The sequence below is a fragment of the Cynoglossus semilaevis genome, chromosome 5 (assembly GCF_000523025.1).
Source record: "Cynoglossus semilaevis isolate Cse_v1.0 chromosome 5, Cse_v1.0, whole genome shotgun sequence".
NCBI classification, from domain to species: Eukaryota; Metazoa; Chordata; class Actinopteri; order Pleuronectiformes; family Cynoglossidae; genus Cynoglossus; species Cynoglossus semilaevis.
In genome coordinates, this window is record NC_024311.1 from 13,838,838 (window position 1) to 13,856,564 (window position 17,727).

The following is a 17,727-nucleotide window of genomic DNA, read 5'->3' on the forward strand; positions in this document are numbered from 1 at the left end:
TTTCACCTTTTTCCTGTGTAATCCAATTTATTAAGCTTTTTTTATGAATTGTGTCTAAAGTGGAATTATCTGACCATAAAAAGAACAGAGTTGTTTCGTGGAACATACAGTATATTTTCACCATCAAACGGCCCCCCTGCCCTCATGAAAAGAAAGATATAAAGTGCAGTGCAATTTCATATTTCTCTGTGAGGATCGGCAGCGACTGTGCTCTTCATAGCTGGTGTGCTTGAGGTTTTCAGGCTTAGCCTTAGATCAAGAAAAGAGGGAGAGAATGTGTTGAAAGCATAACTGCAGATGTCTGAAGCCGAAACACAGGCCTCAGTGTTTTCCAGGTGCACCCTGTAGAGAAGTGCTGCTGCTGCCAGACTTCTGTTGCTGTTGGTGTTCTGCCCTAACAAACAGGCGGTGCATAACCTTTGATCTGCACCCACCCTCATGAGTGACAATCCCCCGAGCTCCAACTCCTGCAAAATGTCCATTTGCCAACGTCTTCCACTATTTCTCCCCGTGATTATCGTAAATATTGTCCTAACAGTTCATTTCAAAGAGAAATTTATTCAAAGGAGTTGGATTTATTTTCGCAAGTACTTTTTTTTTCTACAGGTTAAACTTAAAAAACTCTTATTTTCGCAAGTACTTTTTTTTTCTACAAGTTAAACTTTCACTAAAACTCTTACGTGCACACGTATCACTCACACACAGATTGAGTCCAACCATAATCATGGCAGCCATTTCCTACTGGCGTGTCCCTCGACAGACCTTATTTCGTTTTGAAGAAAGGGGTAAACTTGCAGGTCAGGAATGTCTAGGAAAAATGCCTGCAAAAAAAAAATTACTGACATTGAAAGTAAGACAAGCGGGTGGTCCAAGTTTCACACTATAAGTTTTGTTTGGGTACTTCCAAAGGTGTTTCCACCAACGCAGTGAAACTAAGAACTAGGGACAGTAAGAAGAATGTGTGACTGTTTCCACCACAGAGTCCAGGAACAAAAGTAATGAAACTGGACTGTTTTCTAAGGTTGTGCAGTACTGGAGAACAGATACTGAAACAAGTTACTTCATGTACACACGGTCCTGAATGTGCAAGACTTTACTGCATTACTTCTGATGACCTGTAAATAATCAAGGGCTGTCAAACAATTCAAACTGTCAAATTTGATTAATCATGAAGTAGGTAGATGAATGTCTTATATCCCCGTTTTTATTTGTGAAGGAATGATCGAATATTAATATCGTAATATCGTAAATCATCAAGAAAAACATGCAAAAGTACAAAAGTGCACAAGTAAAACAAAAACTTTCCCACAGTGTGTGTAAATACCATTGTGTGTATCGACTGCGTATCAGAGCCCAATGTATTATAAAAATATTCTGAATAAACTTGTCAACATTGACAGCCCTAAACGCATACTCCATTTTATTTTTATAAGAATAACCTAGAGCCAAAGTAAAAGCAGTTACTGATGAGAATGAATTGACTTTGTAGTTCAGTTAGGAGATTTCCAACAGCGACCTAAAGCAATTTTTTTTTTCATTGCGGACACTGGTTGATAATAACATAGCCCACTGTTGATTCTGTGGTCCTGATACTTCAGTCTTGGACAGCTTCACCTGGACCTTATATCTCCAACCTAATAGGCTCTCTTTGTCCACCACGACAATATGTGGCTTCAAACAATTAGAGAGGACTCCTTCCTGCCATGCCACAGATAAGCATCACCTGCTGGCTGTATAGATTGGAAGTGGTTCTTCAAGGTTGTCTGGAGGTCTTTCTGTGTTCAGCTCACAAACACCTCAGAGCTTCCTTCTTGATGGAAAGGAACATGTGTCATGACCTTGCTGGCCACAGGGTCTTGAGGTATGAGATGGTGAGCACAACATTGGACAAGGTCACTGTTTTATTCAACGAGCCTTATGAGTTTGTTTAGTTGACATGGACCACAGCAAATGGCCTTATCAGGACATGTGCACGCCAAGGTGAAAACGGACAAAGTCTCATTTAAATTCAATCTGAATTTAATGCTATGGTGAACATGATTCTTTCCCCAGTTGCACATCAAAGGATTCAATGAGGGTTTTTTTCTCTCGTGAACTGATTTAAGACGGGGAAAAAAAAAAAAAGAGCAAGGTGATTTAATAGCAGTTCCATCAGGCTGCTGGTATTCTTAAGATCTAATAGGTCCACCGAGTAGCTGGTACCATTAGGGTGTGTGTGTAGGCTTCAGTGGTATCAGTTGTTTTAGTTTCGACCTACGTTCTGCTCGCAGCTTGCTTTGTGAGAACTAAGAACTGTAGTGTTCCAGGTGAAAATGTGATGGGAAGCGTGGGGTGTGTGTCACTTCAGCCAGTTTCTACTGGTGTGTAATAATCGATGGGTATGTGTGTGTGTTTGAGAGAGAGAGAGAAAGGCAGAGAGAGAGAAAAACACCAACGTTGTATGTGTCAGTGTGCTATGATCAACTCTGACTGTAATCTCACCACAAGTCAGTCTCGCTCTGCTCATTTTCAACCCCCGCAACATTGTCATGAGTTTCAGTGGAGAGCATTATTACCAAACCCAGTGAAAATCCTGCACACTTCTTGCAGAGCTGCTAGATCGTGAGAACTGACATGCTAATAGTGTTGCACGTCGCTTCCTTGGTGTCAAAGATGTGAAAACTTGCTCTGTGGGAGCACATAGCAGTGTTTCATTGAATCGCTTACTTTGTTCTACAGAAGGTGGACGAAAATATTCTAAGCGTTGTGTGTTTGGTCGTCGTTTGGAACGATTCGTTTGTCGACCCTTGATTATACAAGGAATAACTTAATGCAACGTCTTTCTTCCTTTCCTCCAACAGCAGGAGAGAGGGGGGAGATAAAAATGTTCAATTATTAATCTAATAGCTTTCAGAAAATCCCTTGGTCACACCACTGTAAACACATGTTAGACTTGGTGAAATCGGACAGTCATCACCCACGGTTAAATCAAGAATCAGCCACGCTCCAAGGTCCACTTAGTCTGGATCCCCTACCATTAATAATGCAGAACATTTTCCTAATGAAGGAACATATTTTTTCTTTTCCATTTTTCTTTCAACACGTTGGATAACTGTGTTAATCAAGGCTTTACTTTAAAATTTCCTCTCTAATGGCATATCCAGTGGAGGGAAAAGGTCACGGTGGTAATAGACTGATCTGTAGTCCTCAGGGAGTTTCTGTCTCTCTGTCTCTCTCTTTCTCTCTTCACCCCTTTCTTTTTCTCTCTTTAGCCACAGACAGACAGTCTCCATCTCAGACATCCTCATCTGCCTCCCACTGCGCTCTGCCCAGCTCACCAGGATTTCAATCACAGGGCCAAATGAAATTATTAGAGGTGTTAAACGTATTAATCATTAAATTAGCTAAATGATTCTCCCAAGAACGGCCCAGATGAATGACATGTCATTCAGTAATGCAATTTGCCTCTCCATTAGGTGAAGGTCAGGAGATAGCCCAGAGCAGGTCCTCCATTGGCTGTTTTTCTCTTTTTATTTTTTATTTTTTTTCTCCTCGTGCTTCAGTCTTAGTAAATGGAGATCAGAGTTTTATAAATACCTGACAAATCAAAACTACATTTCATCGTAAAAAAACTTGCACTTGTTTTCATCATTTCCTTTTTTTGACAACAGTCAAATACTTAACTGGCACAAATTTCCGGACCTTTGTCTTGATTCGCTTATTGGGGAAAGTAGGTGAGTACATTTGAAACACTCCTCCCCCACAACACCCACTGAATACACGAAATTGTAGTGAGCTTCTTCTGATATCATCTATTTATACGTATTGCAGCCCATGAGAACTAGAACACACATGGCACTGAGCTGATGTGCCCTAACTGTTAACGGCTGATTCATCTTTCAGAAACCAGATATGTCATCATGATAATGATGACGGTCGTTTTTTTATGTGGATGTCATGAAAATGTACAACACCTTATGAGTTGCCTTCCAGTAACAGGACGATCACGTTTACCAGTGGAGCACGCGCTATTTTGTGTAAAATCACTACCGATACAAATGGATCATATATACAGTATATGACATTTTAATGATCTATCATTGAGCGTTCGTATGACAGTTTTTGAAAGATTTTATTATTTATGTAGTTCAGCATAAGCTATTAGGCTAACTACTTTCTGCTGGAAGGTTTTTGGTCTGTGGAAGAAAAATTAAAACTCCATAAATAAAGAGCTGTATGGAGTTTTAACAGCATACAACCAGTGGTTTACTTTCTGCAGGGAAAAAAAGCACTCACCACTCCACCGTGTGGCCCAGATGTATTATCATAGTCCAAATCAATGGTTCATTATCTTGCGAACTGCCTGCCTACCCTTCATACAGAATCAGAAATGTTATGAACAGGGAAACGTAGTGAAACAGAATCACTGTTCTACCAAGCACCTGACTTCTTCTAACTTTAAGTTCAGCAACTTTCCAGCAGTCCAAAAGCAGTTGAATTTAGGGCTAGTGTTAGTGGTCCTGAGTCCTGAGAGATTTAAATATCATTCTAAATATATTTAGAATTGTTTATTTAGAATTTAAAAAGTATAGATTTAAATATAATTCTAGTTCATAAGAGGTGCCCAATGTGTGTCCATATATAAATGTGAGTGTTGTAGGTTCACATCAGTATGTCCAAGTGTGCTTCGCCTGTGACTCATGAAGTTCATGGCTGGATGTAAAATGGCAACCTTCATTTGGTCTTTGTAGAATTTGCATATTAAATGTATGTTGCCCAGAAAGTCCAGACAAGAGTAGAAGTGGTATCAGTAAACAGAGTAGACGAAGGAGTATTATACTAGTATAATTACATATTTAGTCTGTGATCAATAGGATTTCATTCCAATGCAAACAGGGGATTAGTGTTCTCACCATTCCTCTGGACAGCTCAGTGGACGTGGTCTGGACATCTTTGACAGACTGGCCTGCTTGCCTGAACAACCTTGAACAAGTTTGAATCAATAACTGATTGAACAGAACACAAGAGGTTATGGGAAAATATAGTTAGGTGTTACCTAAAGCGAAGGTGTTAACATGAGCTCATGAGACTTTTTGGACAGCTCTGTCTCAAGAAGTGTAGTGGATTGTTTGCCACCCTGAGGGCCGGTGGTTTGATCACTGTCTCGTCAAAGTCCATGTATCGAAGTGTCTTTGGGGCAAGACATTGAACCTCACGTTTCCTCGGAGAGATCTGAAAATGGTGTTGGATTTGATTTGCGATAGGAATAAAAAAACAAATAGGAAACAGGTGTAAATGTAGAACGGTTATAATGTGATGTAAGCTTGATTTTTTTTTTAGTGTATTTCTTTACGTTGTTTTGCAAATCAATGCTACATATCGCATATGACCAACTGCTGTCCGTCTGCATGCTGTCATACACTGAAGTGTCCCTTAAGACTCTTAGACCAGTTGAGCTACCAGCAAGGCAATGCTAGCGGCAAGAAAGGAGAAAAGGACTGGAGGAAATGAAGCAGCCTGTGGGCTAGGCTAAAGGCTAAACTGTTTAAACAAGCAATGTCATAGCATAAACTCTGGCTTGGCTGTCAACACAATATGCAAAAGTAGAGCAGAGAACATGTCATTTTGTGTCACCATCATCATGGATACTTTGCCTAGGGACACCATCCTGGGCAGAGTAGTGTTGCTAACGCTAATGCTATTGCTCTACATCAAGAAGATCAAGGGATTGTGTTTCCTCACCACAACGTGTAGGATGTTTTTATGTAATTCTTAGTCAGGCTTGACCTCTGAGTGACTTTTACAACACTTGGGTCACTTGTTCTTGGATCTGGGTCTTTGTTGGTTGTTAATTTTGTAATATATTATTTGATTTTATATTTTAACTGTATCTTCCATGTTTTGAGAAGCGATACAGCTGAATGTATCCTATTCCATTGCTTGGTTCCAGGTGCCTCACTTAGGACCTGGAATGAAACCAACAAACAGGAATGTTGCCAGATATCACACAATGGAGGATTCTTAACAGACCATCACTCTGTCACAAACGCCTGCTTCTGATCTGCTTTTGTTCCTTCATCTTCATTTGTCACCATATTTACATCAGTAAAGGATACAAAACCCTGACTTTTGTCTGAGGGAACAGTGATTTACAATAATTTACATTAGCAAAAGCCCAATTTTACCATTACAATAACCTCAAACAATGGTGATATAGCCGTCTTTTTCAGTTTTTGCACCATTTGAACAGAGAACCACACGCTTTCATTGTTCTTGGTAAAATGTGCCTCAGACGTAATCATCTCCTGCTGCACTCGGTGTATTAGATAATGAGAAGATGTTGATAAGTTCCTCAATACAATCTGCTCCACGTTGGCTAATCCACGGCTTTTAGTTTAGTGAGAATCACAATGATGTTTTATTATTGCTTATTCAGAGCACAACAATGATTTAAACTTTGACTGTAATGGTACAAACACACAGTCTCAGATCACTGTTCCACGTAAGAGGATGACTGATCTACTCAGCTGCAACTGTGTCTTGCTGCATGTAGGCAGATGATTGTACATCTGGGAAAAAGCAGGAGTAGATGCTGCTCATAGATCGGCTGTATGTGTGTAGCATTGAATCAGAAAGGTTCTTAGTAGGTTTGTAAGATTTACCGGCTCATTACTTTTTACTATTTTTTATAACTGGTTTTAAACATTGTGTTTTATATTTTGCTTCTACAAACCAAACAAAAATACCCTATGTAATGTCAATATAAGAGTCAAGCCACATATTTACTAATGAAAGACCTCTTTTAGAAAGTGAATATATATATATATATATATATATTTCTCCTTTCTCCTTACCAAATTGAACAAGCCGTTACATGTCTGACTATACAACCAGGGATGAATCAGGACTAACACCTGGATATCAGGAAGCTTTAGTATACGTGGTTATTTCCTGAGGGTCTTCAGAAGTCAGAACATCCACTCTTCAGCTCATCCATGTCTTAACTGTCTGCCAACCAAGTTATTGAATTTCAATGACCCCTCGGGCTCTTAATGAGAAGCAGGCCTACATCTTCACGATACAGCGTGCACCACGCCGCCTCCCATTTCTGCGACTGGCTTTAATAAATTACTGTCCAATAAGAACTTTTATGATCTTGGCATATGTTGCTTTTTATAGGATAAAATAATTGCGTTTCCTGATCACGCTGCCCATTGTTAATATGAGAATGAGAGTAGCAGGGCCTACAAAGTGAGATAGTTTCACAGTGTCTGCACATGTCCTTCTCATTTAGGTTGTTAACCCCACCCCACTGCCCCCCCACCCCCCCCCAACTCTCTTTTTTGTTTCTCATTTCTTGGCATACCTTCAAAACCACCATCCCCCACTTTGACCACTCTTACCTCCACTCATGCCCAGAGAGGCGCCTACTATTGCATGACATTGGGCACTCTCCGAAACCCACAGCACCATCCCCCAGTCGACTTCATACAAACACATACTGAGGGTCTTGTTTTTGAGTTCCCATTGAAGTGTGACAGAAGCCACTTGACAGGTGACACACACACTTGATGTTATCAGGTCAAGGCTAGAGATTCAGCCTCTTGAATGATGAGAAACTGTCACTCTCATTGTTTATCTGTGCTGCAGAAGGGGAGAGTGGGGCCACGGCACAGACAAAGTCAGGACTTCTTCCTGCCTTTGTGATATATCATTCAAGGGAGAAGAGGAGAGGAAAGAAGACAGAAACTCTTCTGGTCTAAAAGTGAATTTATCAAGCTTTTGGCAATGTAAACTAAAAAAGCTTTGGTATAAATACAGCAATTATACACACAAATATATGGATCCCTGCTATAACAACAAAAGGAAACAAGGACCCACAGAGGCATGAAAGTGAAAAGCTCTTCAATCATTTGGAGAAATGTGCTGGAGTTGGCTTACAAATTGATGTGTCTTTGTTATTGGCATTGTCAATTGATTCCACAGAAGGCGTTAATGAAATAACTAATTGAATGTGTTCAGTAGTAAACAATTTGTTTGTGTCCAAACAAACAGCCATGTGTTGCCTCATTCCACAACAGTGTACGTGGCTTTTAATAACTTTTTATTCCCAAAACTCTATTCCTGTTTTTCTTTTTTAAGACTCAAGTTAACTGTTAGGCACATGTAGAATCCATCATTTTGGCTCCGTTTCACACAGCCCAGAGAGACTCCATGATTGTTTTTCAATACAATAGATAAATGTAACGATAACCTTAATTTCTGTATCACACAGGAATGATGCAGTTTGTCAGATAAAGGTTCAGCACACAACACGTCTTGTTACAATAATTATTTATTAAATTTAAAATATCTTTAGCACAGGTTAAAAATTAGACACTTCAATCTACAATGAGCGCCTTGGGATTGAACGTGGTTCCAACATGGTTAAAAATAAACACCCATAGAAACCAAAGAGATTTTTTTTTTTCTCCTTCTTCATCCATCTGTCTTCATAAAATGTTCCATTGCAGTTGCTAGGGCAGAGGCAAATTTGGCATGGAGATAATCGTATTCACTGAACGCATAATGCAATGTATCACAAATTATCGCAAGTCATTATTAGAATCCAAAAATCTCCCTCAAAGCTTGAGGAAATTTTAGAATGAAAAGAAACTGCTTGGTTCGGCTGCAATTGTTTTTTTAGTTATGTTTCAAAAAAGTGTGCAATATTGAAATGACAGCACATTTTAAAGCTGGTGATGCTTCATTTGTTTTGTTTTTTTATGTGATAACACAAATGACGCAGTGCTTTTTGTTGCTTTTAAGCTAAAACGTTATGTTGTAGTTTTATCGTCCATGTTGGACACTGTAGAAATTTGCATGTCAACGTGCAGGGATAAAAAAAAAGAAAAAAAAATACAGACGAATCCTTCCTTTCGTCATTCTCTCCGCTGACCCAACTTTCCACAAATCAGTGATTTATGGTCCTTTTGCCTCAGCCCTAACTAATAAAACATAAAGAAAGGATTAACGAGTAACATGAGCAGCGTACTGTAGTAAATGGCAGGCCAATGCAGTAGTCGTCAGTAAGAAAACATTAACAGCAAAAACATATACAGTAATTTCCAGTTTTGAAGTTCTTTACAAACCATATCTGTGTTTTCAATTCATTTTTTTTTTCTCCTTTTTGTCATTACATGCCATATGAGAGGTCGGGATTACAAAAGGTACCTGAACAAATTGCTTGTATATTAGCATGCATAGCTGTTAGGTATTTACACTCTATGTACAGAGTTGGACTGTCGGAACAGAAAAGAAAGATTAACAATATTACAGGTTTCTTTCATGTTTTAATTGACATTTCCAGGATGGAGAACGGAAAAAAAAAACATCCTTATTCTGATGTGCAGAGTCATACAAGACATGCATGTAAAATGAAATGTCTGCTTGCCTGAAAGAAGAATATCTTTTGTTTTATTCTCTATCACTAAGTACGGGGTGTCTTTATTCTGCACTGGGCTACATTACTAACAAGTTGTTCTGCATTGCATAACACAGATGCTCTTTTTTTGTCCTCCTTTGTCTATATTGCACACCGGTCCCTGAACACAGGGGGACTTGAAAAGGTTAATTTACGATGTTAACTGTGCCGTGAAGGGAAAAGCAAATAGGAAAGAGCATGCACAGCACCAGAGAAGGACATTAAGCTGCAGCTACATCTTTCTCTTTCTCCTCCCCTCTATCTGACCACTGACAACTGTAGGGCCCCCCTGATGTGTACAGAGACACAGGGCTATCACCATCCATCACTGTGGACATACTGAAAGGATCTTTCAGCAGTGATCAGTCTGTAACCAGACACACTTCTGACACCTTTCCTTTTTAGTCCTGTGTTGTTCATAGCCACAGTAGGATGTCCATAGATGGAGAACGGACGTTTTTGAAAAAAGGAACAATAAAAAAAAAAAAACCTCATTATAAAGATCTAACACTCTGGTAATGCTGTCTTCAAACACACAAACCGGTGGTTCCCAAACTTTGTCTGCAGCGCCCCCCTTCGGTAAGTGGGACATCCACACATCAAAGCTATTGCTTTTAATCTCCATACAGATGGAAGGATGAAAAATCAGTGAAACTTGTTAAACAGTTGAAAAAAATATGTACAAAATAAAATGAATTTAAATCGCTGCCCCCTTTTTGCGCCATGCTACTCACTCAACAGCTCTGTGCCCCCTGGGGGGCCCGCCCCCCATTTTGGGAACCACTTCCTTGTACAACTTAATGTGAAGCTTTAAATTTATACTTGTACAATTCTGCTTTGACCAGAACCAGAATTCCCCCGTACAGCTCACATGGGATGCAACAAAGAAAGAAAACAAATTTATACTTGTACAATTCTGCTTTGGCCGGAACCAGGATGGAATACAACAAAGAAAGAAAAGAAAAAAGTCACCCTTGCAAATATTTCTTCTGCCTAATTTGGCTTCATATTTCCACAAAATATCAAATCACACATTGATATGTGTAAAAAAAACAACAACTTTGATTTTGGTGTGTACAGTATTGTGGTTATGACAAAACCTGACATTTACATTGTACCCAAGTTCAATACATACATATTGCTTTTGGTTTTTGGCAAAATGGAAGACATGGATATATCTGTACTTAGACAAGAGAATCTCAGATCAGGGATTAGTATCGTGTTATGGGGCGTTGCAGTCATTAACTCTATTGCTTATTTAGTAAGAATAACACCAGTATCACGTCGTCAACCCTCCACACTTGTACAGGTCCTTTGTCCACCCCTGGCTCATTTACACTCAACCTCTAATATGGGCAATCAGCAGCTCTATACTCTCACTGGGGCTCCATAAACACTTGATTTCATAGAACAAGCTTTGATAAAGGAGGGAGGTGACTGCCAGAGCATGTTAATGTGCTTTCCTATAAAGCTTATCTCTGACTGGGGTCATGAAGGCCAAGTGGCGAGGGGCTGATCGCCATAGCAATAAGACCCCAGAAGCCGTTACGGCAGCTTACGGCCCCTTTGACAATAACGGAGCCAACCATGGGCTACCTTTGGATAATCAAACCCCTCACCCAGGCCCATGTGGGAAATAATGTGGACATTTACAACAGTACAATTGAAATGAGGGGCGAGCACAAATTAACCTCTAGTAACAGAAGGGGCTGATTCTGATAGGAACCATAAATTTTTAATTGTCCAGCAGCAGCAGCAGTATTTTAAAAAGCATGTAAATACAAAATTATGAGCTGACCCACCATATTGGGACATGACCCCAATTGGAAATTAAGTTAAAGCAAAACGTTCCCACGAGAAATGAATGAATTATAAATGTTCCATTTTTTTTTTTTGTATTTAAAAGTGATTTTTTTCTGTTTGCAGTGTTTGCATATTGAGATGCATAATTATTATTTTCTTTCTATTTTTGTCAGGTACACAGTATGCGATGATACTGTATAATTTAGTGGACTAAAGACTGCAGCTTTGAAGAACACTTTGATAACATATGGTTATCCCCCTGCTGTTCCCCATTCGTTGCTCTGCGGGGGGGCCAGAATGGACGCATGTTTAACTTTTTGGACTCTACAAACTTCTCCCTTGTCTGAAACTAAAACATTACATCACGCTCACAGTTGGAAGGGCAGCAAACATCCTGGAATCTCCCGTTGAATGTTGTTTTTTTTTTTTTTTTTTACCCCAAGGACAATTCCCAAGAGAATTAGTCTCTCGTATTTAAGCAACCGTAGAGGAACTCAGCAGTCAGTGTTGCCTGTGTTTGTTTGTGTGCACCGCTGTGAGAAAATCTTCAGCCTCACATATTTTGTAAGGTTTAACTACATCAGAGTCGGTTTAAGTTAAACCTCAGTAACAAATGACAATGAAGGGAATCATTTTGTGGTCTTGAGGAAGGATTAGGAGATATTAGATTTCATTATTGTGACAGCCATTTTTTTTTGAGACACCAGTGACTTTGAGAAATTATACCCATGTGTTTAGACAAATAACAATGAACAACTGAACAATGTTGAGCCACACAATTAAACAAATATTTTTCATTGCAATATGAGCTGAGATTTTGCAACAACTTTGTATGGGCCCGATATTTTAAAAGAAAGATATAATATCTCCATTTAATTTTCATGACATTAACTGTGCGCTGGAATCTGTCACTTGATTGGACAACAGAATTTTATCTTTAAGTTAATTTATTGCTGCAATCTAAACTCTGATGGAGCGACGAGTCCATGTTCGTAACTTTGGTTTAAAAAAGATGAAAGTATAAAAAAGGAATTGTTTCATTAAAGCATCACCAAAAGCTCTGTAATGGCTTGGGGCTGTATTTCAGCAACACATGTCCAAATGTCCAGTTGACTACAGACTGCCACCTAGTGAGCAACACCTTAACACTGGCATTATCCTAGAGCCAATCAGTCAGCCTGAGGCCAGGGTTCCAGCTTCAGACATATTCACACCATTTCATGTCTTTGTGAAGTGAGTATTTTTGTAATGACAATAAGTCTGGCACAAAATCTCCAGTCTTTATAATAGTGTCATCATAATGTTTCAGAACAGACAAATTGGAATCCAGTTAAGCGCTTTCCCCCCGTCGTTAATTTTCTGTATTTTCTCTGGCTCAGGTGCAGCAGCATAAAATCAAGCTGTCAGAATCCAGACTGCACAGCTAAATACTACAGGCTGAAATGTCACCTGTCCAAGCCTCTGACAATTTATTACCCCCGCCGCTAACTCCCCCACTGTTTATTTATATAATTGCAACACTAGAATTTCAAGTCATCACCGGTAGAACATGGTCGGTCTGCAGGCTGTGTTAATCAGATTCTCTTGGTCCACCTTCAAATCTTCTCGGAGGCCAGTTTTATCTCAGAGGGCTCAAGCATATGTGGAGGCCAGAATGAAGTAGTAGTAAAGGCTTTAAAGGATCTAGTATTTATCCATGTCATTAGCTAGGTGACATAAGGAGGTCCCACCCACAGTCAGTCTGCGGTCTGACTGTGACCAAATTAAAATCCAAATGTTGTTTTTTTTTACATCTACGAAACTGTCGTTTTCTGATCTGATCAGAAAAGTCCACATAAATAATGATGATTTTTGGATTTTTTCTGTGTTCAATACAAAGTACACATGACGTATACAGTGTATCTTAGCTCTTAGGTTGATCTGGAGGTCAGAATTAGAGCAGAGCAGTTCAGACGGGGTGCCTCACTGTAATCCTTTCACCTTTGCCCCCTCTCTGCCCCGGGGCTCCCACCACGTCTTATTTGAGGTCATAGATAATCTTGACACCCACGAGACAGCGGGACGGAGTTTGTTTATGTTGGAGACTGAGAGAAAACAAGGAGAAACACTAGTAGGTGCTGTGTGTTCCAGAGCTGGTGTGTGACAGTGTCCTTTATCTGTAGTGTATCCACCATTATTCGATGGTAAAAAGCACAGTCTGTACCAATTCCCAGCTGCCACATATGAATGAGCCCCACTGGGTTTGAACGCGGGTTACAAGGACGCAGGGTGGGCTTAGGTTTGCAAGGACAAACAGTGGGAGGCATGTTGGGTTAGTTGGAGGAATTTTCCCACATATGGCCGCCATGACTAATTTGTATGTTGACTAGGAATTGGTGATTAAATGACTTATTGTGGTAAATTATCAGTGGAATATTTTATATTTTTCCAAAAGAAAAACTACTACTTACTAACTGTATCTGTGTGTTTAGACAGCTTTAATGTATTCAATCACATAAACAGGTTCATACAGCGAAATGAACCAACCCGTATATTTGACTTTTTTTTGTCAGACTAGGAAAGAAGCTACACTTGTATTGCCGTCACCAGATGGGCCACCTTTTACCTGTTGTCTGTCTCTCAGGTTGTTTTTCTTCCCTGGTGTCCTGCAACTGTGTTTGCTTTGTCATGTCTCTCTAAAGTGTCTCTGCTTCACTGGTCCACGGACATGTGCAGTACACACACGGTAACCAGTGATGACACTAATGTAGTGTTTAGTCAGGGCGACATGGACTTATTAAGCGTTTGAGCGAATGGGCTACGTTCTAATCAAATAAAGCGGAGATAAGTTAATAAGCTGTGTGCGCAACGGAGTAACCTACGTAGGAGTTATCCTGATTGATGGCGCTATTGACAGTTGTGAGCCTAGTTGTTTCAGTCGTCCAGAAGAAGTAACTGTGCCTGGCCTTTTATTGTAATTGGTTATAAAATTATAGACAACGCTAAATCTCCGCGTGTCTTCCTGGCTCTGACGACTTCACTCTGTAATACAGAAACTTCATGTCCGCATTAGCAGATCCTGTTAGCACAGGGAAAACTGAGTCACAAAAAAAGGGAACCTATTAGGGAGCACAAATAAATGAGACCGATTTAAGGGAGGCTGAGGAGGTAGAGTCCAGGGGACAGGGCCCAGCAGGGGGTGAATCTAAATTAGGAGAGCACCGTAGCATACCAGCCCCCGCCCCCTCCCTCCGTCCACATATCCATCATGTTAATATATCTATAGTGTGGCCCTCCTGGTAGTATATCTTTGACCTGTGATTACACTAACAGCTTATTGTTTACACAGTGAACAATCCCATTATGTGGACAATCTGTTTACACACAGTCTAAGTGTTTAGATTAGCAACGTGTTTGTGCTCACGTATGAATATATGTATTATGGCATGACAGAATGCATTAGTACATATATTCATGGGATTGGGTGTGTTTATATATTGTTAGATCAGGGTCTACAGAGGTGAACATTTCAAGACTTAAATGATTTCCAAGCAGCAGCATGAAATGGCCATTTATCTCATGTTGGACAAATATTCCAACCAGGACGGTGGAAAAAAAAAAAGAACCTGTAATGATTGAGCCACTAAGATCTGTATGACTAACTGTTTCTTAAGTGCTTAAGAAACAGGTTATTTAATGCACAAAAAAAGGTTAGCGGATACATGGACCAATTAGAAAAAAAATGTACATACATTTTGTGAAACATTTTGGATGGAAATCCGTATTCTCCTTCTCTTTCTCTGGTTGATCATACTTTTTGAGTCCTGCTACTTTCCCTCTTCTGCTCTCAGACTTTTCTGGCAGCACATTGACTCAGTGCAATTTGCAAATCCATTTGACATAAGATGAATACACAGCTGCTGGCAGGATGCCCCGTACCACTTTGTGTAGTGCCAATTAATTGGAGAGCCCCAGTTTGCCTTCCATTTTCTTCTTTTCTGCCCATGTTCAATGTGGCTGTGTTAAGTGTGTCATCGAAGGCTGGTTATGTGTCTCTTCAGGGAGTGTAAAAACTCATCTGTAGTATTTGGCTGACAAAGATGTTTTAAAGAGGATTAAGAAAAAAAAAACAAAAAAACTTCAGTCATTCAATCCATCACTTTCTGAAAATAAAGTGTGAGTCTGTAAAGCTGACCATGGCTTGCATTGTTTGAGAAAGTCAACCCACTGACTAGGCCTACCTGAACAATCGTTCTATAAATAATGTTCATGTTCCATCTACAAGTCAACATGCAAAGTACCGAATCAGGAACTATACATTGTGTGTATACTGTACATATATACAGCAACATGTCGGAGTGAAGTTGTGTGCATTCGAGTTCATCTGTATGCATGCGCTTGGATTTTTTTTTTTTTCCTTGCCCGGTAACATAAGTTCATCAGTACCGGATACTGATGACCGACTTCCTCATGTCTGTTTGACCCTTTCACGGTGCAAACAGCAAAGCAGTCACTGAAAAGTTCCAGAATCCTTGATGCACAATATACACTGAGAGGTAGAGGACAACGATGGAGACGAGGCGTTCAACAAGCTAGTGTTATCCCTGTTGTCCATGCAGAGGTTTGTTTCTTTCTTTCTTTCCTCTCGGGTGAGAGGGCAACCTTTGAGCTTAACTGTCCGCTGACCCTGGGTCCGTTTCTTGTCTCCATAGTCCATAGAAATATCAACTCGGAGTCCGTACGCCTGCACTGCAATCAGCTATGTCCATGTGCAGGCTCAAGATTTGAGCGCTATTTCAAACCATGCGAAGCGAAGAGTATCCTCCCAGGGGTTGCGTCTATAGGAGTCCCAACTCAAACCCCGAGAAGGGAGGAAGGTATTTATTGCAAGGGAAAGAATATGTCAAGAGTTGCTGGTAAGAAAGGCTAAAATACGATATTCCTAAATAAAATTTTCAAATCTTAAAAATAATGCCTAGAAATACCGAATAGAAGACATGGCTTGGGTGAGCAACCTGTTTTCACACTTCCACTTTTAACCGTTGGTTTACCTGTTGTACCGAGTGGTGAATTCATTTTTCTAAAGATTTTCAAATGTCACATTATCTATAACTTTTTACCTTTAAGCTTCTAGTCGTATGCAGAGGAAGATATTCTGATTCTTCGGACTATTTCTTAACTACCAGAAAGAACTTCAGGTGTTCTAAATTCTTAAAAAGTCTGATATATCGACTGGTTGGAATTTTAAATAGGAGAGTGGAAAATGTACACTACGGTCTGCTCCACACTGTTGTCTCCATACGTTTCAATTCACATGTCCGACAGTCGAGTGGACACAGAGGAGGAAGACTAGGCCATTTTGTAACGATAAGAGGTGCTACACTTTTTACAGTCTAACTGACTCCAAAGAGTAAAGAAATGATATGAAAATGATGCATACACGTTGGACTGACTTTATATGGAAAACCATAGCACACGATTCACAGGCATAAAGGTTTATGAAGTTGGTGAAAGTGACTTGATATGCTTCCTTAATTAGGAATAAGTATAGGTGTCGTAATGTGTTCTATTTACAGGAGCATGCAATGTTGATCTTATCACCATACAGAAAATAGTTCCTCATCGTCTGCCGTTGTCGATGCTGTGAGTCTGTCTACTTTAGTTTTTGTTTTGTTTTTTGTTTTGTTATTTTTTTTATATTTTTTTTCTTTTCTGTACGTTTTCTATAGAAAAAAGCTGGGTGTAAAACACCAAGGAGGGGAACAGGACTGTAGTACGAGGCTTTCAGGTGTTTCACTGTTGAGATCTTGAGGAATTTTTGCAGGCGTTGTATTTTGTCCTTAGCTGAAGTCTTTGTTGAATGTTGTGCTTTGTAGGTGCCTCTGTGTGATTCGTCAGCCGCTCTGATGTCATCACTGTTCGTCTGATAGGTTATCTGCACAGGGAAAAAATAAACAGAAAAGGCACACTATTAGCACAATATATAATAATGCCTGTGCATATATTAAAGCTGAACTGATCATCCAAAGCTTGTATCCTTACACCGATTGTTTTAGTACAATACAATGTATTCCGTATTCACAGATAGGTGCACTTTGCTTTGGTCACCACCAGCAGTTTTGCAGATGCAAAGCGAAAATTGTTGAAAAAAATATTAACGTCAAAATAACAAGATTGTACTGTGTTGAAGGCCATCAAGTAAAGATCCAGACCTTACAATATCTAGCTCAAAATGTTTGAAACTAAAATAACAGTATTAACACACCACACCGTGCACTGGTCTGTCCATTGTACAGTATACATTGGAAACAGCTAATGGGTCTATGGTGGCACACAGTGACTCACAGTGTTCGTGGGGGGAGGAGCTCAGCTGTCTCCAGAGCCGGAGTAAATACAAAGGCAGTGTGACCACCCCGTGAGTGTACAATTTGGAGCCTACTTGGCTGGAATTCAGAGTGACAGTGGCGTCAGCATAAGCGGGAGGCGACTCTTTAATCATCTTT

General features: G+C 39.8%; 1 protein-coding gene across 1 annotated transcript in view; it reads right to left on the minus strand.

The window, feature by feature from the left end:
* Nucleotides 1-10,374: 10,374 nt before the first annotated feature.
* The window catches only part of mafa (MAF bZIP transcription factor a), a 93,810-nt gene continuing 86,457 nt past the window's right edge, over nucleotides 10,375-17,727 (minus strand). The window contains exon 3 of the mRNA XM_008310636.3: nucleotides 10,375-17,159. The gene's annotated coding sequence lies outside the window, so the exon portion shown is untranslated. The remainder of the gene's footprint in view (nucleotides 17,160-17,727) is intronic.